An 18,748-nucleotide genomic window follows, 5' to 3' on the forward strand; every position below is an offset into this window, starting at 1 on the left:
GACGGCAACGAGAAAACTCAAGCTGGAATGCGGACGATGGAACGGAAAGAAAAAAATACATACATATATATATATATATACGAGGGTCATCCGGAAAGTAGTACCCGTTCGTGCCGCATGAAGTGCTGACGACGCGAGTAGCCGCTGGACGAGGTCAGATAGCTTCAGTGGCTTGTCTGCCTTCTCTGAGCCAAGTTGCGTGACGCTAGCATTGCCTGTGTTGTTTCTGTGATTGTTTACAATGTTTAAAAAAATTGAGAACGCCGCCAGTTGTGAAGTGAGGGCAGTGATTAAATTCCTCAATGCAAGAAACGTTCGCCCATGTGATATTCATCGCCAATTAAAGGAGGTGTATGGAGACAATGTAATGGACGAGTCGTCTGTTCGGCGGTGGTGTCGCAACTTCAACATGGGGAGGGGGAACACACACGACGATGAGCGTTCGGAGAGACCGTCTGTCATTACAGACCAACTGGTGAGCTCAGTTGACGAATTCGTGAGGAACGATCGGCGCGTCACAATTGATGACATCTGTGAGCATTTTCCCAATGTTTCTCGAACAATTGTTCATGAAATTGTTAAACACCATCTGCATTATGCAAAAATTTGTGCAAGATGGGTCCCTCGCGTATCTCAATGAGCTGGCGGCGAAGGACTATGCAGCAGGAATACAGAAACTTGTCACACGTTATGACAAATGCCTTAATTTGCTTGGAGATTATGTTGAGAAGTAGTTTAAAGTATCCTCTTTCAAATAAAATTTTTTATGTTTGTTAATATTTACTTTTGTGTCTTTATTTCACGAACGGGTACTACTTTCCGGATGACCCTCGTGTATATATATATATATATATATATATATATATATATATATATATATATATATATATATATATATATATATATATATATATATATATATATATATATATTAATATATATATATATGTGTGTGTGTGTGTGTGTGTGTGTGTGTGTGTGTGTGTGTGTGTGTGTATACTTCCTTGATGAAGGCGGAAAGCTCAAACAATCTACAGCGTGAGTGTCCTCTATGTTTTATGTGTTACCTCAATTCGGAATGGCACGGGGCACTTCAAGACTGACGAATCAATGGATCTGTGGTGTCGCTAATTTGATGAAGAAAAAAATGGGTGGTAGGTCGACGTGGGATCCACCTCGCGCCGGTCGGTGGAGGAGAAGGGTATTATTAAGAGGGGGAGGCTCGTATGCGTGCAATCAACGAAAATGAAACACCGCGAAGGAGGGGCAGGGTTAGCGAAGAGGAGTGGTGAAGAGTGTGCGTGGGTGTGTGTGGGAGGGGCACGATTGGGTGAAGAGATAGAGAAAGAGTGTGAGAGGGAGATAGGGGTGGAGGGAGAGAGAGAGAGAGGGAGTTAAGAGAACGAAAGGGGTTTGAGAGTAGAGCGTGAGGGGGGACGAAAGGTTTAGGTGGTGGATATGTGGCGGGAAAGAGAGACGGGAGGGAGGGAGGGAGGTTGGTTTTCTCGGGATGGTAGGTGGATGGAGAGGAGTAGGCAGAGGAGAGATTGAGGGAAGGAGGGCGAGAAGAAGGGAGGTTTCCCGAGGTTAAAAGTGTTGTTGGGGGGTTGGGGGGAGGGGTGGGAAGGGATGAGGAGGTCGGGAAAGGGTTGGTTCGGTCGGTTGGGCGATGGAGGGAGGAAGGCAGGCCTTCTCGAAAACCCTCTCCACCCCCCACCCCCTTCCCGTTGCGCCTATCACGTGACCCCCACCGGTAGGGGTGGGGGTCCCCGAAGAGGAGGAGGGGAGAGATGTTCGGGGAGAGCGCGGGAAATGGTAGGGGGAGTGGGGCGGGGTGGTGGAGTTGGAAATGTAACGGCGGGGAGAGTGCATGTGAGGGGGTGGAGAGTGTGGGTGGAGAGGGTTTTATGAACACGGATGGGGATGGTGTGGGTGGAGGAGGCGGGTGGGGTTGCATGGGAAAGGGGTTTGAGGGGAGAGTTTCGGCACAGGAGGGGAACTCGGACTCCGGGTGGGGAGGACGGAGGGGAGAGTACGGAGCGCTTACGTCACGGGACGGGGCATTGTGGGAAGAGGTGGCTCTTCCAGTACTCCGGAGGCCGTCGCGGAGCGCGCGCTGTGTGTTTGGTGGGTGGCCGCGACGCGTCTCTCTTGTCTCTCTCTCTCTCGCCTCGGTGACGGGGGCAAGACGGGAGAGGTTCGAAATCTCAGACGGGGAAGCGGAGGGACACGCGCGCGGAGAGCGGACGCAAGAAACTCGAGGGAGAGAGGGTTGGGTGGTCGTGGGTTCCGGATGGAAAGAGAGAGAGAGAGAAAGTAAAAAACACTGAAGCGCACGCATAAATATCCATCGACGTAAAAGAAAAAAAAACAATAAAAGAGAAGGCCGTCAATTTTCATCCTGAAGATAGAAACGCCTGAACGAATCTGTAAAATTTTGCGTTTTTAAAAATATAGCACGTTTGGGATCACGGAAGTGCGGGGAGTCTTTGGAAAGAAGAGGAGAGGATCTTACGCGTCTCTGAGGGTTCTCCCGTGGGCCTGAGTAATCGGGCGAGTGAAGGAATTCCTGCAAAGGGATATATACCCTCCCCTGACTCCGTACGAAACCAACCCGAGAGGACTCGGGTTCGACGCCCGCCGGATCGACCAGCGAGAGAGAGAGATCCCTCTACCCAAGAAACACCCTCTTCCGTATCTCCAGGAAGGACAAGGGAATCGCGGCGAGGAACGGGGATTCGTCGGATTGTGACCTTACGAAGACGGCGACACAGCTTGCAGAGAAGTGAGTGTGTTTTTAAAAAAAAGTAATATTGGTGCCTACCATCATGGTGGAGAGAAAGGTCAACCCCATTCATTTTTGGTGTGGAAGGAGGGGGGAAGGAGGGTCGTGGTGGGAGGGGAAGAGAGGAAATTGGGGGTGGGGTGTGGAAATCATTCGCACCAATTTTTTTTTCCTCTCCCACTCCCCTCTCCTTCGTCCGTCCTTAGCCCCGCTTCCCATTGTGATACGTCTGCACTCGCAAATGCAGAGGACGTGGAATAAATATCTCGGCACGGTTTTGCCTTTTATCGAGGAGTATTTGTGTGTTCTTTTGAAAAGTTTGCGGCGAGGGTTTCGGGCGTAAGCCGAGGCCCAGTAGCCAAGGCCTTCTGTCCCTCACCGTTCCACGCCCGAAAATTTTCACGCACGTACTTTCGAGTAGCGCGCAACGAAAGAGTATTCCGCTGTTTTTCGGTTTTTGTTTGAGTATTCTGAATATTTGTCATCTTTCTTGGACATAAATCCGTCTATTTTACTTTGAAAGTACTTTTTAAGTTCTCCTTTGTTTGATAATATGGGAATTTTCCCCGATGCCCCCCGTGAAACTTTATATTCGTCCATCGATTTGTTTTCCCATACCTTTTTTCCAGATATATAAATACGCAGTGTCAACTTGTACGGGCCTTGGGTTCATGATTTTTCATGCCATGAAAAATTAGAAGTTTGCGAATAGGTTGAAGGATTTACTGGATAATGTAATTTTTTAAGCAATTATGTCTCTTCTGCGTTTAATTTACGGATATTTTCTTATTGTGTGCAATATTTAGTTTAAACTTACTCGTGAAGTGGAAGAGCCACTTAGTACTCCAGTTACAATTCCATAACTTCGTTTTATTTATGCTTTCCTCGGAATCTCATGTGGAATATTTTTTCCTTCTCACGAACTATATCGGAAGGTGTGCCTAGTTAAGTTACTCTTGTGCTCTTGAAAGTGAAAATACTCTTTCGGTGAATGTAGGTATTTCATGTAAATTTCGCTTCCATGCTATCAATTAGCACAATGACCTCTTCGTCAGAGTGTAAAATTGGGTGTCTCAGACTGTAAATCAAGTCGCGGGATGAGCACGTACTTGGCCGTGGATCGTGGACAAGGCTTACGGTTGGACGGAGATAGTGTTTCAGGACTACCTTTCGAAGGTCTCTCATTAAATCATTTGATAGGAAGTGCTACGAGCAACAGGATAGAGAGAGAGAGAGATTTTGAAGATAAATTTGTAGATAGATAAATAATAGTTGATGTGATATGGGAAATAATGTTTATTCTGAATCTTCTTTCGGAAAGTAAAGCAGATGCACACAACTTGAGGACATCCTAATAATATGAATGCGAGAATTTTTGTACAAATATCGATCGTAGAAGGTGATCGATATTTGTACCAAAGTAGAGACTATGTATTAATATTTAGGAACTAGAATATGAGGATGGATTTATTAGATTTTTCGTTTACAAATGATTGAGAATTCGATTTTTTCGTTTGTTTCTATTTTAATTTCTCTTTCTCGCGTGCACCTACAGAGGTTTCGTCGAGAGTTTCCACAAAGTGCTTTCGCATATACGGGTCTGTTCCTCACACTCATTTTTGTCAGAGTTCTCGATGCGTTTCCGCGGCAAATTTCACCCCGCCCTCAACCCCTCCCTAGTCTAATCGGGGGAGAATTGCGACGAAAAATATCTCTCTCTCACCACCGATTGCGTACTTTAGTGGAACTCCGGCGAAACATAGTCGTGGTTTAGCGGAAATATATATCAATGCGTGTGAATTTTTGCACCACCATCCATTATTTCTTAATTTCCTTCCACATAAAAGTACTTCCAGCCGCGAACGTCGTGTCTCAAATGCCATTACTTGCGTACCTCGCGAGCGAAAGTTTTTATGATCTTCATGGTGAAACAGCTTTCCTGACTATTGTGAGATCTCAACTCTAAGGTGATATTTGAGTTTTTTTGTAAATCCTGGATTTTTGGCGCTAGGCGTTCTCCGTCCATTGGAGAAAAAAATCCACTGACTGTGAAGTGAAGTTGTTAATTACTACAGCTCATCGATGTTCAATCTGCCACACCCGAAGCATATCTCTTTGAAGATGATAATGGCAATATCGTCATAGGGATAAGTTTTTAAGCCTATGTACAAATCTTTGGAGAGATTTTAAGATTAATACTCCATTGTGGAGTGGGACACCAGGAATGGTCTCAATGAAAACTCCCTCTGAATTACGTGTGCGAGAGGGACCCTTTTGAAGGACTTTCTTAACTGGTCATTGTATTTTTGCTCTGATTACCATTTGTCGTTTTTAATGTCAGTCCTCGCCTCTGTGAAATTTTGATTCCAAGGATTTTCACCCTTTACCCTATAAGCCTTGCTCTCACCACCACCGACCGCGTCGAAAGATTTGGGCGCGGTCCATCCCGATATGGCGCACCAAGAGCCGTTAGTAGGGAGGATAGTGATACAGAACGGAGATTGGCGGCACATAGTGGATGCATTATTTTGGTGAGAAATGCCTTTGAAACGAATTAGAAAAAATATTTCAATGTAGGGTAATTAAATTGTGAGGTGAAACTTAAAAATAATTTTTTTTTGTCTTTTGTCTAGCGTCTTAAGATTAGGAAATATTTAGGAATGCCACTTCCTTTGAAGAAATTCCGAAGTTATCTATGAATAAAATAGAAAAAAATAGTTATATCATTCAATAAGGAGTTATCATCACTACTATAGGTTTTGCACATTTTAAAATTTACCCATAGATCATATAAGTTGTCGTAAGTCAGGGCTTGAGAATAATTCCAAATTAAGTCGAAAGAGTAATTTTTAATTTCTTCTTCAATATGGCAAAGTTCCTAAAAGTGCTCGTTGAAATTTCCTTGTAAATACCGGGATATTAAGCTGGCAGGTGAAGTGACTTATCTTCGTCCGAGCTGTGTCGTGGTGAGGAAACTGAATGAAGTGCTATTTCGTGGGTGAAGGTTCAATTATTCACCTTATTATTGCGCTATTACTGGTTCAGTTGTTTTCAATGCTAGCTGAACGTGCAGAAGACGAAGTTCAAAAATACAATTTCCTTAAAATGAGCAATTATTATCATCCGTATTATCTGTTACTCGTGTGGCCTCGAGGAAAATGTCTTTTGTATTTGACTTTAACATGTCTTTCAAATTTCTCTAAATTGGAAAAGAGACGTGAACTTTTAAACCCATTATCTCTCTTCACTCAATATCCATTCGATTACGATTTTTTGAGCATCATACGTATACACTCGATAACTAAAATTCAAAATCATTCATCATAATCAAATTATAATTTTATTTTGCCGTATTTATAGGAGACGCGGCGTAGATAGTTCACTTTTCTGGAAACATTGTTGTCAACTCAGTCTATACAGAAATGAAACTTTGACAGATTTTATGGAGGCGTCAAATTCTACCGTAGTAAGAGGAGACCAGGAGAAGCAGAACTTCTGCGTGGGAGATGGAATCGGTCGAATGCTAGATTATCCACAAGCGAAGGCACTTCAGGTCCCTCGAGACCCCATCGTATCCCGCTCGGTCCTCAACCGATTCCTGTAGCGAAAATTGGCCGGGAAGGGTGAACGTGGAAATTAAGGTGATGCCCGCGGCGAATTTTCTCCTCATCCCACCATTTTAAGTTTCGGCCCCCCCAAAGTGAATGGAAATGGTACTCATATTCTCCCTCTCTCTCTCACTCTGTTCGAATCGGCCGCCGCGGGCAACGAAGCCGTCTCCCGTTCTTGCCCAAACCTCGGCACTTCACTCCACCATCGCCCGTCTCCACTTTACCTTATCCTTTTCTCATCACACGGAGATGGTCTCCAAATTGCTCCATTCAAACGGAGACCCACTTCCGAATTCTTTCCTCGTCCCTTCCTATCTCTTTTTTTCTCTCTTGCATTTCCTATTTCTCTGTCACCATCTCTCCACTCTCTTCTCCCTTCTTCCCCCCCACCAAGGCTTCATGACACGATAGGTTGATCAATGAAAGCAAGTCGGGAAAGAAAGAAGTATTTGCTAGAGAATTTTTCACCATTCGGAAAGTTTTCGCTGGTCAAAAAGAGATGGAGGGAAATCTTCGCTCTCTCAGGATGCCGGACGCATCCAGAACGCGACGTGACAATAATGAAACAAAAAATCGTGATGTGCGGGGGGGGGCAGCGTGAGAGTACCTGTCATCATGGTTTAGAGAACGGGAGAGCGTTTTGTGACACAAATTTTTTGGGCGACGTGGGGCGGGGAGTTTATCAGGGGGCTCCGTGTGGAGTGGCGAGCGGGCCAAACGGAATCCTTCTGCGATCAAATTGAAGGAGCGAAAGGACCAACAGCACGTAAATACGTATCCTGAGAAGAGTTATCACGAGATTCACAATACGATTGATTGAACAGCTCAAGTCTATTCTCCTATATTCCTCGGGCAAATCGGACGATTTGATTTTCGGAACACTTTGTGTCCGTTTAAATTGGTATGTATGTGCTTCGGCGTCGGATCAATCCAATTCCGCCTCTGTGATGAAATAAAAACTGCATCCCCGGGTGTGTAAATTTTTAGAGTGTTCTCACTGAGTAACTTCGGTACGTTTGTGATTTTATTTTCGGCTCGCGATATGCAATTTTTCACCAGCACGTCCTTGTAGTTTGGTGGGTAAATTTAGTTAGCTTTTCGCGTCGCACCTCTCAAATTTCTTTCGCGTCACTCCAAACAAGCGTATCAAAACGGAGCTTGAGAAATTATGAGGAATATATGAAGGTATTTACAAAGTGTACTTGTCACTTTCAGTTTACATCTCACTATGAAACCGAAAATTAAATTTAAATGGCTCGCTACATTTAAATGAGTTTAATTACTATGAATACCTATCTCTTTAGCATTCCTATGAACATATTCATGTTAGTATTGAAATACAATCCACATTCTGTTTAAACTCTTTTTTACTTTTCAGCAATTAATTATGTGTAAAACTCAAAGAAGAAAATGAAACTCCTCACATCCTGCATGATTTCTGTTCGCTAAGACTTGGGACCAGCTCTATATTTCTTGTTTATCATTATCTATCTATTTGTTATCAATCTTTATGGGTGATACTTTGTCCCGTGGCAAGACTTTTAACAATTCTTGCGTACAAGCGTTCTTCAAATGCCTATTTACGGCAATTTTGTTGGTGTTTATAGGATAATATTTAATGGTAGATGAGGATAAGTTAACTCTTTAATCGTATTTAACAATTTTACATTCTAACCAACTCTGACCTTCAGAGTCCACTGATTCCGCACATTTGGCATTACATATTCAATTTATATTTAAAAATAAATATCAACGTTTAGGTGAGAAATTGATGAGAAAAAACGCTTTTCATTTTATTAGCCAAAATGTCTCCTAATTGTCACCGAATTGAAAAAAATCTTTTTTAACGTTTGTGGCCTTGGGAGGGGTGAAGAAAGCGGCCATTCCGTCAATCGACTCCAATTTGCGAAGGTATGAAGAGACTATTTTCTTTTCCTCTGACAAATGCACATTTTTGTCACTTTGGATGTTAAATTTATGCGGTTATGGTTATTTTTATGAGTTTTTTCAATTGCCGAAATCATCAAATAACAGTTGAATAACAAAAAATATAATGTATTGGTTGAAAAATAAAGAGGCTTTAATTGTTAAGCATGACGTTTTGCCAATGTAGGCAGCTTTAATTCATGTAAAAAAATTGATTTTACTTACTCGTATGCACTTGAGCCTTTTATTTCCTCTCTTATGCTGAGAAAATTCATCTTAGTCGAGGGAGCCACTATATTAGTTGGATTTATCTATATTTGTTACAAGGAAATTCAAATTCTTTTCCTTAACTATTTCAGCCACCAAATATACTATTTTCTTAAAATAAAATTATTATATAAAGTTTAGTGAGTTCCAAAATCACATTAAATGTTGAACTGGTTATTTTCAACAACGTGCTGATGAACTTTGGAAAGATTTCCCCACGATTACTGGTCTCCATGGCAGCGGGGTAACGTCCATTCCAGCCAACCCAGAGGTCGCGGGTTCGATTCCCGCCTAGGTCTCGAGAGTTTGAACTTGTCTTTAATGTAATATGCAGTGGTTAGATCGAAAAAGGGACTTTAAAGTCTCAATCTCGCCCCCATGAAACCATTAACTAAATAAAAATAAATGATCGGAATAAGCACAAGCCCTTAGTTTTCCTCGATCACGCGAATCTAAAGACGTTTTCACAATGAAAAATATTTAAACGTAGACACACAGTTGGCAGTCTTAAGTAAAATATACGTCAGCCATCTCCGATTTTGAAATTCGATATTTGACGTTCGTTTCCGAATCTCCTACAGTCTATCTATCTATCTCCGTAAAGTTAGTGGGTGGCAAATAAATTACTCTTATCCCTTCTAGGGAGGAATATTTCCGCCAGCTACGACGGCAAGTCACACTATATCCCTCCCCCACACATTACGTCCGTAATTCAATCCGTCCCGAACCCCTCTATCCCCATTACTCTCCCGCCCACAAACAAAAATAGTATGCTTCACCTCGACTATCGTACGAAGAGGAATGGGTTTATCCGTATGAATTAGTGAGGTTTAACGATACGGCCGAGGTTCTTTTTTTTCCCCTGCCTCCTCTCCTGCGCGCTATTGCATTATGTGCCTGTTCTTTTTTTCCGGCAGGATTTTTTCCGAGAGGTTTTGTGACTGTGGCGTGGGAGGAAGGGAAAAAGTGTGGGTTAGAAGAGGGAGGGTGAGAGAGGAAAGGTAGGAGTTTGTTGCCGTGAGAAGTGGGGGGAGTGGACATTGGGGTAAGGCCTCGAATTCGTGGCGGGCTGGGGAGGAGGAAGGTTTAGACCCCGGGGGTGGGGGGGAGATTGGGGAGTGTTGGAAGGCGAGGATAAAATGGGGGTGAGGGTAGGAGCGAGAAGGGTTAAGGAGAAGCGGCCTGCGGCCATCCGGCCTTCGACCTCCCACCCTCCAAAAAGGGCCCCTTCCGGTCAAGGGCTTTGGATACGGATGTGACCGAGAGAGAGAAAGAGGGAAGAAAAAATAGGTATAAAGCGAAAAAGAACGTTTTCTGTGCCGTTAAAGTGTTCCGCCCTCGACCCCTCCTCCTCCACTTCGCTCTTTCCTCTGCCCCCCCCCCAATCTACCCCGCAGCGTTCAGCATATGAATTTGAAACCAGGAGGATCGTCCAATGGTCCGCCTCCCTTTTTAACCAAACACCTCCCCTCCCCCCCGATCTTCTTCCGACTCACCCCCTCAATCAGTTTTCCGCCTGTGTATCGCGTCCGAATCGATAGTGCGAGATCGAGGAGGTCAAAAGCGATATGGGAACTGGGGGAAGAGAGGTTGTGCGGATAGGGGGAGAGCGAGATTGGGGGGAGGGAGGGGGTGGTGAAGGATGTGGATGGGTGGATTCCAAGGCAGCGGAAATGGATCGAAAGCTTAAGGTTCTCCCCCCTTGTTTTAATGCGTCCTGGAGGTCAAAAGTGTGAGCGTCAGTGAGGTGTGGAGTTTGCGCTCGAGCTGTGAAATCGATTAGGTCACTTCATCGCTCTTACCGCTGCTAATTGCGCTCGTGTTATCTCGCGCTGAACCGTCAACTGTGCCTTGACAGAATTTTTACACAGTCAGCCTTAATGAGTTTCATTTTGTGCCATTCTGGTCGTTTGTGTTTGAGTACCTTTTCTTGTATTCTATGTCTCCAATCTTCCGTCCTATCTAAATAATACTGTCATTAAGGCGTGTTCACTTTGATTTTTTTAAATTTTATACAGTATTATTAGTTTTAAAAGCGAGTGATATACTATTAAGTTTTCTAAGTATTAATGTTACGGGTATCCATAAATTTGCCATGAATTTAAAGCCTGAAGTTCGATAAATTCTGATGATGAAATACAACCCTGTAGCACAATGATTACTATAAACATTTATACTTAATTTGATATTGTTTTATTATTTTTTGGAAAGAAGGGCATCTAGGGAACTATCTTAATATGTCCTGAAATTGAGCATATTAATATGATTGGCATTAATTTTAGTTAAATTTTAGCTATTGAATATTGTCTTTGCATTACGCTATTTGTGAATGAATTTTTTTTTGATGAGCCCTACCACTTTCAACGATTGTATGTAATCCCTGCGAAGGCGATTACTTTTATAGCTACGGACAAAATGCAGCTCTTAATCGAGGTGCCACTGAATAATTTCGTTGATAGAGGTATGTATTAAGTTGTACCTTTTGATTATAAAGTTACCATTTGTTTTGCATAAATTGCTAACTTTAAGTTTAGTCCAGATATTCTAGGCTAATATTTACAAATAAAACATTTATTGGTAAATGAAAATCTTCATCGTATTGACATAACAATTTTAACGACAATATTGCGGATTTATAAAAAGGTCTGATAGTCATTATTCTTTGGCTTTGTTGCTCTCAAAATAAAACAAATAATTTTCTTGTATGCTGCACATCATAGGGATATTTTTTTGGTCCAAGTTAATTTTATACTATGAAAGAGTTTGCAGAATGTTAAAAAAATTGTGGAAATATCTGTGACAGAAAATTTAATGCATCGCAAGTAGAGCTCAAAGAAATAGTTTTAGAATCATTATATGATTTCACTTGTCGAGAAAAGTCCAAAATTGTCGATTGGACGTGTGAATTCATTTTGTTTTTTCCATCAATTCGAAAGAAATACATTCAGTTCGGCGATGTGAAACCTATCATCCCAATCGAACTTCTTCTAAAGAATTCCCTTGTATGATCTTTAAAGAATTAAAATAATTTTTTTGGAATTTCAGAAGGATACCTTTTCATAACTCACACTGATTGCCCAACACAAAATGAAATTAATCTCGATGGACCTATAGATACTCCAAACCTACTGCGGGGGTTTTTTGCTCTACCGTGGGTACTGACGATAAAACGACGACGAAATTAAACGAGATAAAACGGCAGTCGGACACCCGTCGTGGACTATAAGGGGAACTTCGCTTCATGCACAAGGCCGTTTGCTTTGGGAAGAGGTGAGTGGGGCTGGCTATCGATGTAGTGAGCACCAGATTCCCTGCTTGAATCAGAACGACGCCGCAAATATCCGCCCCCCCCCCCACATATTCACGCCGCCGCGGCGACTGCAATCCGGCCCGGTGTTTCACGGCAGACGGCATGTTTGGGGTGTGTTCACGTCTTCTTCCTGTCCGCACTCCTCCCACAAACCCGCATCTCTCAGCCGTATCCGTCGTCGAGCCTTTGAAGTCTCGATATCCTCGCCGGGGCGACGCGAGACGGCGGGTACCAAAGCGGAATAGTCCTAAGCACGCCGTCCCAACGTCTCCAAAGGCGCTCTCTCTCTCTCGAAAATTCGTGATGACGGCGTGTGACGTGACTCGGACTTCAAATGCGGCACTTCGCACACCTAAAGGGGAGGACTGTTATCGCAGGCGATGGGATGAAAACAAGTTACGTGGGGAGTTGAAACGGATTTTTGGCTCCCTATCAAATCCAGCAAAATCACAGACTAAGTTCGGCCGGAATATCGGTTTTCCCTTGATATCCTCTCTCCTCAATGCACTCGCTAATGGAAAGTGAGAGTTTGGTTCGAGCATTATTCTGGATATTAAGTATGGTCTGCACACTGGGAAGTCTTTATAAATTATCAAATTAACGGATAAATCTTTGAATGAATCCTACTAAACATTGAATTTTGAACTGCAATAATGAACGCTTGAATGAATTCCACCGAATGATAGTGTCTTTTAACTGACGTCTGCAATTGTGAATTCATTTAATAATAAATTGAAGTTTTTAGCTTCGACTAATTTTATTTTAGTTGCAATGAGTAATTTAACAAGTTTTAATTGACCTAGTAATATCATATTGACGTTACTTCAGGTTCTCAATTTTAATGGCATTAATTTAAGATATGAACGGCATTTACCTATGAAGTGTAAATGAGTTTACCATTTTCTTTTAATCGGGGGTGAAAGTTAAATTTTAAAAATGTTTTGCCAAAAAATTGTTTCATTGTTTTATATTCTTTTTTATGAAAGGCATTACCTTAAATGATTATTATTGTGAGGCTTATTAAAATGCATTCAAAGTATGATAAATCAAGTGAAGTGAACACTCAACAACTGTGTCAGCGTCTTGTGTCTTAGTTTTCTGAAAATCAATCAATCCAAGTCTCAGGCCAGCTTATCTCTTGTTACCAAAAAAATAGACGTTTCACAAAACTTTCGTGCAAGTTAAAATAAGAAGTGAATTGCCGTCAAAAGTTTATCTAACCGGGAAGGCTTAGCAATCTGATCTTTTTACAGATACTTGTGTGTACGTATATTAATTAGCAATGTTATTAATCGTGTGAATGGGGCACAGGAACATATCGTAGATAAAACAGCTCTGCTTTGTCCTAGACGTGTACAATATTACATAATACCCTCATTAAAACCTTTACTTAAGGAGTTATCTTGAATTGAAGGAATAGTTCAGAATGGTTGTATGTCGGGATAACGTTGCTCCTTTATCATCAGAAGTTTCCGGTCTCAAATACGCCAATTCAATGTCCACTACGTTACCATCATGTAGTTTTTATTTTCCATGATGGTATTTTTTACCTCAAAACATTCGTAACCATCTTATGAATTAAAATTCAAAACTTTACAAAAATAAGTATTGATTTAATATTTACTGTTTTATTTAATTTGATTTGATTTGTACTCTAGCAGTCGAGTGACTCCTTAAAATTAGAATACCATGTAGCAGAAGTACCTGCGTCATATACTTTTTGATTTCATAGTAACATGTATTGATAATTTTATCGCATGTGATGCCCAGAGTATTTGAAAATACTTCAGTGCAAAACATCCACTTTTCAAAGTAAATATTAACTGAAGAATAATTTAATGCAGAGATTTAAAAAAATTAATATCCGCCATTCTAGAAGTCAAAAATCATAAATTACGACGAAGACTAAAGTAAGTAAGTAAACTAGATAATAAGAGTTTTTGGATTTAGAAATTTTTCGGAACTAAATAGACTGTAAGGAGATGAGGATGTTTGAAGGGGTACTGCCAAAACATCCTGATACATTGATAACAAAGATGATGAATAAGAGAGTATAACAGTAAAATGTAGCATCATAGTGAAAATAGTCCCAAATACTTTATTTTCTAGCGTTATTGCCCTACTCTCTTCAGTGGTAAAATATAATGCATTCACGCGGCACACAATTTGTTATACCTGAATGAAGGGATACATAGCTCATAAAAATTTGTTTTATCCTGGAAATATTTATTGAAAGACAAGGGGAAGATATTGCGGTTACTTTGTAATTGATTCATTTGAATTTTTAATGTTCTGTTATTTGATTCAGTGAGTAGATATAGTAGTTGTATATTAGAAATATAGCGTTGATGAAGCAATCTGACCATAAAAATTCTTCACAAGAGAACATTTCCTTTCAGCGACTACGGTTAACTTAGTTCCTGGGGTGCAAAATATAGTTTGGGGAAAGAGCGACATGATATTTTTAAGTACTAAGATAGTCGTAAAAGCAATATCCTTCTTTTCTGGGGAAATAAGACTCTTCATAGGCTTCGTATTCCATGAAGGAAGCAACAAAACTCCGTTTTATTTGGGCACATCACTTTTGAGTTACCGGAAACCGGAAAATCCATTAAAAAGAGAACAGTTAATATGTTGTTAAAAAGCGCTCATTTTTAATGCGTTGAATTATAATATTCAGTGAAATGAGATGAGCGTGGGTTATAGTTTTTTGCTATTTTCATGACGAAGAATGGAGAAAAATTTAACCAGATGAAGGAACTATTATAGTCATTTGAGTTAAGGTGGGGAAAAGGTAAAATGCTATGTAGGAAACTAGATGGAAAAAAATTAAAAGTAAATTGATGATATGGTCAGACATTCAGGGGTATCGATGATAGGATAAAGAATTTTTGATTAATGTGTGAAGGAGAGCAAGCGTTTTGGACGACATATAAATTACAAATAATAAATACTAATTAAGTAGAAATAGATTGGAGTTAGACAAAAGGCGTTTATGTCATATGGAGTTGACTCAGAAGCTCACCAAAATTGAATGTGATAACCTACAGGACCTTTTACTCAACCTTATCCGTAATCAGGTAACAGATTGTGGTTATTAATCAACTTAAATATTAGTTTTTGAAGGATGAGGACAGACGTTATCCAACTATAAGCCTTCGGATGTGTGGAATAGGGAAAAATACTGTACGGGAGTAGTTATCCTATTCGTGAAAACATTACGGTTTCCCAAAGATTTCACTGAAATGAAAAACAATACCATTTGGATTTTGCATGCGTTTTTGCAAAGTTTTGCAATTTGGATCCGGGGCCTTCCAATCAACGCCTGAGTTCTCAACCCCACTGTGCAAGTACGCTCTATTAGCTATTCCTTAGCTAGCATCATGATTACCTACCTTCTCACGCCCTCCCCTCCACCTCAGTGGGCCGGGCATATTACGGGAGATTGCAAGCCGCGGTGAGTTGTTTTACGGGACTTGTTCTCCGTTCATTTCGGCGGTCGTTTAGGTCTGACACACACGTGTTGTTACGCAGTTGTTTGAGCAGTTTAATCGCTTCATCCTGATGTTTGTCCTCCTGTGGCAACATGATAGGGGTCGAGTGAAGGGTCTTGTGGAAAAACGACCCAAATTGCATCCCTCCTTTATTAAGCAGTATTTGGAAGTGCTAGGATTGTATAGGGGAAAGAGATGGTTTGAAAAGATACGTAGCTAAAACGTCTTTATTCTGTAGCAATTAAGACCGTATGTTAGTAAAACTTATCCATCCAGGCCTTGGTCACAGTCTGTAAATAACATGTAAATCAATTGTAAAATATGAAATGTATCCCAAAAAACAATCGCAATCGAGTTATACGTGTCCCAGAACAGTTTTCAAGGACATTTTTGCCTGCTGCTATCTATATTCCATACTTTGGGTTTACAAGATGGTTACATTCTCTTGGTGGTAGTTCAGGGGTAGAGCGTTGAACTACTGACTGTGAGGTAGGCGCGGGTTCGATACCAGGGCATGAGCCTAGTTACCTGATATTCACTTGAGCTGTGCGATTTTCCGAGTACCAGAACTTGCTGGGAAACCATAGGCGTCACAGGGAAAGGATCTGGTGACTTGTGAGTTTCACCCATCGTTGGGCTTAGTTTAGGGTGAACTCTACCATCACCCATCAAATCGACCTATGGGTTGATAACTGTGTTTTATAATCGTGGAAAAGATAAAGTCAGACGATAGATTCTAAACACTGAATACCATTCAAGAGAACGGGAGCAATTAAAAAAGACATATTTTACGTCAAGATCAAAATGACGTTAGGAACCACTACTGCATGATCTTGGAAATTTTTTCTTAGAATATATTAGCTAGTATCATTAAATAAAGAAAGAAGATGCCAACGAGAGCAGTCAATGCTGGGCTACCGTGAGTGGTTGTAAGAATATTAATAACAAAGCACTAAAATAATCCTAAGAAAAGGTGGTTAAAAATGTGACGGGGAAGTGAAGGAAGGAAGGGAAGATGGAGGGAGGGAGTGTGAGAGGAACACATGACTCACCGCGAGAGCGCGAGGTCGGAGGCATCAACCGTCGTCCCTCCCCCTCTTCCGCAGTCCACCCGGCTTCTCTCACTTCCTCCTCAAATACCCCTGTGCCCTCCACTTCCCCCTCCGCTCCACCCTTCAAAACTTCATCCCTCACCCTTCCCTCCATCCCTCGCTCCCTGATCTCCCGCTTCCTCACCATGCAATATTCATTCGCTCCTCCCTCGCGCCTCCCCCTTCCTAGTTCCACTCTCACCTCTCTTTCCCCCTCCTCACTCATCCGCCCCATCGATATCTCCTTTCTTTCCCTTTCCCCCCCTCCCTTTCATTTTCCTCCCTTCTCCGCAAAATTTTGCCATTCGGTGACAAGTAGCGAGAGTTTTGTTTATAGGCGGTAACAATAAGAGGTTGGGAAATACGGGAATTCGGTGGGAATGGGGTGGGGAGAAGAAGATGAGAGAGAAAGCGCATTGGTGGTGGCAGTTGTCGATGTGCGGATGCCATCTCGCAACAGGAATTTTCGCAGGAATCAGTCGAGGGAGGTTGGGATTTTGTTTGGAGGTCTAGATCCAGGGCGGTTGTTAACGATTGCCAACCAAACTTGACCGAAATCCAATAATTTTGTGTATATGCGCCGAGGAATTCATACCTTAATGCCACAGAATCCATAAAGTATTGATGAAATTTAATCGTTTTAACGTCGAGCCAGAGCGTTAGGTTTGTAGTAGGATGTGTGGCTATTTAAAATGTTTATGAGTTAAAATCCAGGGTGATTTTTTTTCTAATGATGAAACCTTTTGGTCATAGTAACTCCATAGCAAACGAATAGTGGGACAGGGAACCATACCCTTGACCTTGAATATGTAAGCTTCACATATCTACCACCCTGTTTGGAAATAACACCACCCCTACCTTTTCGATCAAAACAAATCTGTGGACATTACCGATCACGTTGATTTAAAGAGCGGTCGATTTTTTCAAAAAAATAGCTTTTCGTCCAAATTTCGCTAACTCGAAAACTTCTTGGCGATTGAGAGATTACCGTCGAAGGGGTGGAATTAAATGCTTACATTGCCCACGCCACTGAGTTTCCCACAGCTTCAAAGGGAAAGGATGAATTTTGTCAATGCAAACGTTTATTTTTTCATTGCTAATTTTTTTCCAAGCGCTCAGCAAGGAAACAAATTTTCTTGCGGGCATGGAATTAATTTTCTATAATTTCATAAAATTTTAGATGCTTTTATTATTTATAATATTCCTTTGTCTATAACCGTCATCACTGTCATTTACTCATAGGTTAGTGATTCGACAGGTAAGATTGTTTATGTCTTATGTTTGATTGGTGAGTGTTTGATGGAGTTAGAATATTCCAGGAATTGGGAAAGGGAGGAGGGAAACCCATGGTTGGCGATATTCTTTCAAAGGAAGATACCAAGGGGTCTATAATTTAATGCTTGATCCAATGGACGATGAACGTATCCCAGGAGTGATCTTCACATAGCACCCCTAATATGGATCGGGTTACGAGTGATATAATATTGCCCCTTCGAGTTTCGAACTCGGGCCCTCGAAGTTAAAAAGCGTGTACATGATTAACAGCTCCAACTCGATGCCCAACCCTTAGGTTGGTTATAATACGTGAGTTTACATCGGATACAGTACTAAATCATAAGGCTTGAGAAATTGCACTGAGTATATGAGAATTCTACTGAACATATACTGACTAGGGAGATAGTTCCTTTCCCTAAGCTATCACTCGGTTACCTCGGTTGTTTTTGAGAAACCAGAAAATAACTTTTCTTAGAAATTCATCTTAAGCTGTCCAAACGCATTGCCCATTATTTATTTAAACCTTGTCCATCCCGTTGAGTATCCGACCAAACCGCCAGATTATCATAACACTGCTTCAACCGTTTTTACCGATAGTAACATTTCCATGAAGCGTCATTCGCTGACTGTATTCCGTTTTATATATGAATAGCAAACACTTGGAATTACGAGTCACAAATGCAGACACAAATACCTGTATAACCTTTTGAACCAATGACGTTGTTTCTCAGAAGTTCTTCTTTCACTAAAAGAAACATTTGGGCGAATCATCATTATTTCACCCCCTGAATTTATTTGTTACATTTTCATATATCTTACTCTGGGTTCTTTCCTTCTGCACAGAATTATGATGAATATCGAGCGACTCCTATTCTTTCACTATTTTTATGAATTATTTGAGATACAAGTAGTTTGGTATGGTAGTCCATCTGACAGAGCGATGGATTAGTAACCGCATGGGAATTCGATTCTCGCTAACGCCTCTGAGC

The 18,748-nt window shown here is 41.3% G+C and overlaps 1 long non-coding RNA gene across 1 annotated transcript in view; it reads left to right on the forward strand.

Annotated features, from left to right (window-relative positions):
* The first annotated feature begins 2,077 nt into the window (after nucleotides 1-2,077).
* The window catches only part of LOC139694287 (uncharacterized), a 269,969-nt gene continuing 253,298 nt past the window's right edge, over nucleotides 2,078-18,748 (forward strand). The window contains exon 1 of the long non-coding RNA XR_011702110.1: nucleotides 2,078-2,785. This is a non-coding gene — a long non-coding RNA (uncharacterized lncRNA). The remainder of the gene's footprint in view (nucleotides 2,786-18,748) is intronic.

This window comes from Hetaerina americana, unplaced genomic scaffold (genome assembly GCF_022747635.1).
Source record: "Hetaerina americana unplaced genomic scaffold, ioHetAmer1.1.p SCAF_5, whole genome shotgun sequence".
NCBI classification, from domain to species: domain Eukaryota; kingdom Metazoa; phylum Arthropoda; class Insecta; order Odonata; family Calopterygidae; genus Hetaerina; species Hetaerina americana.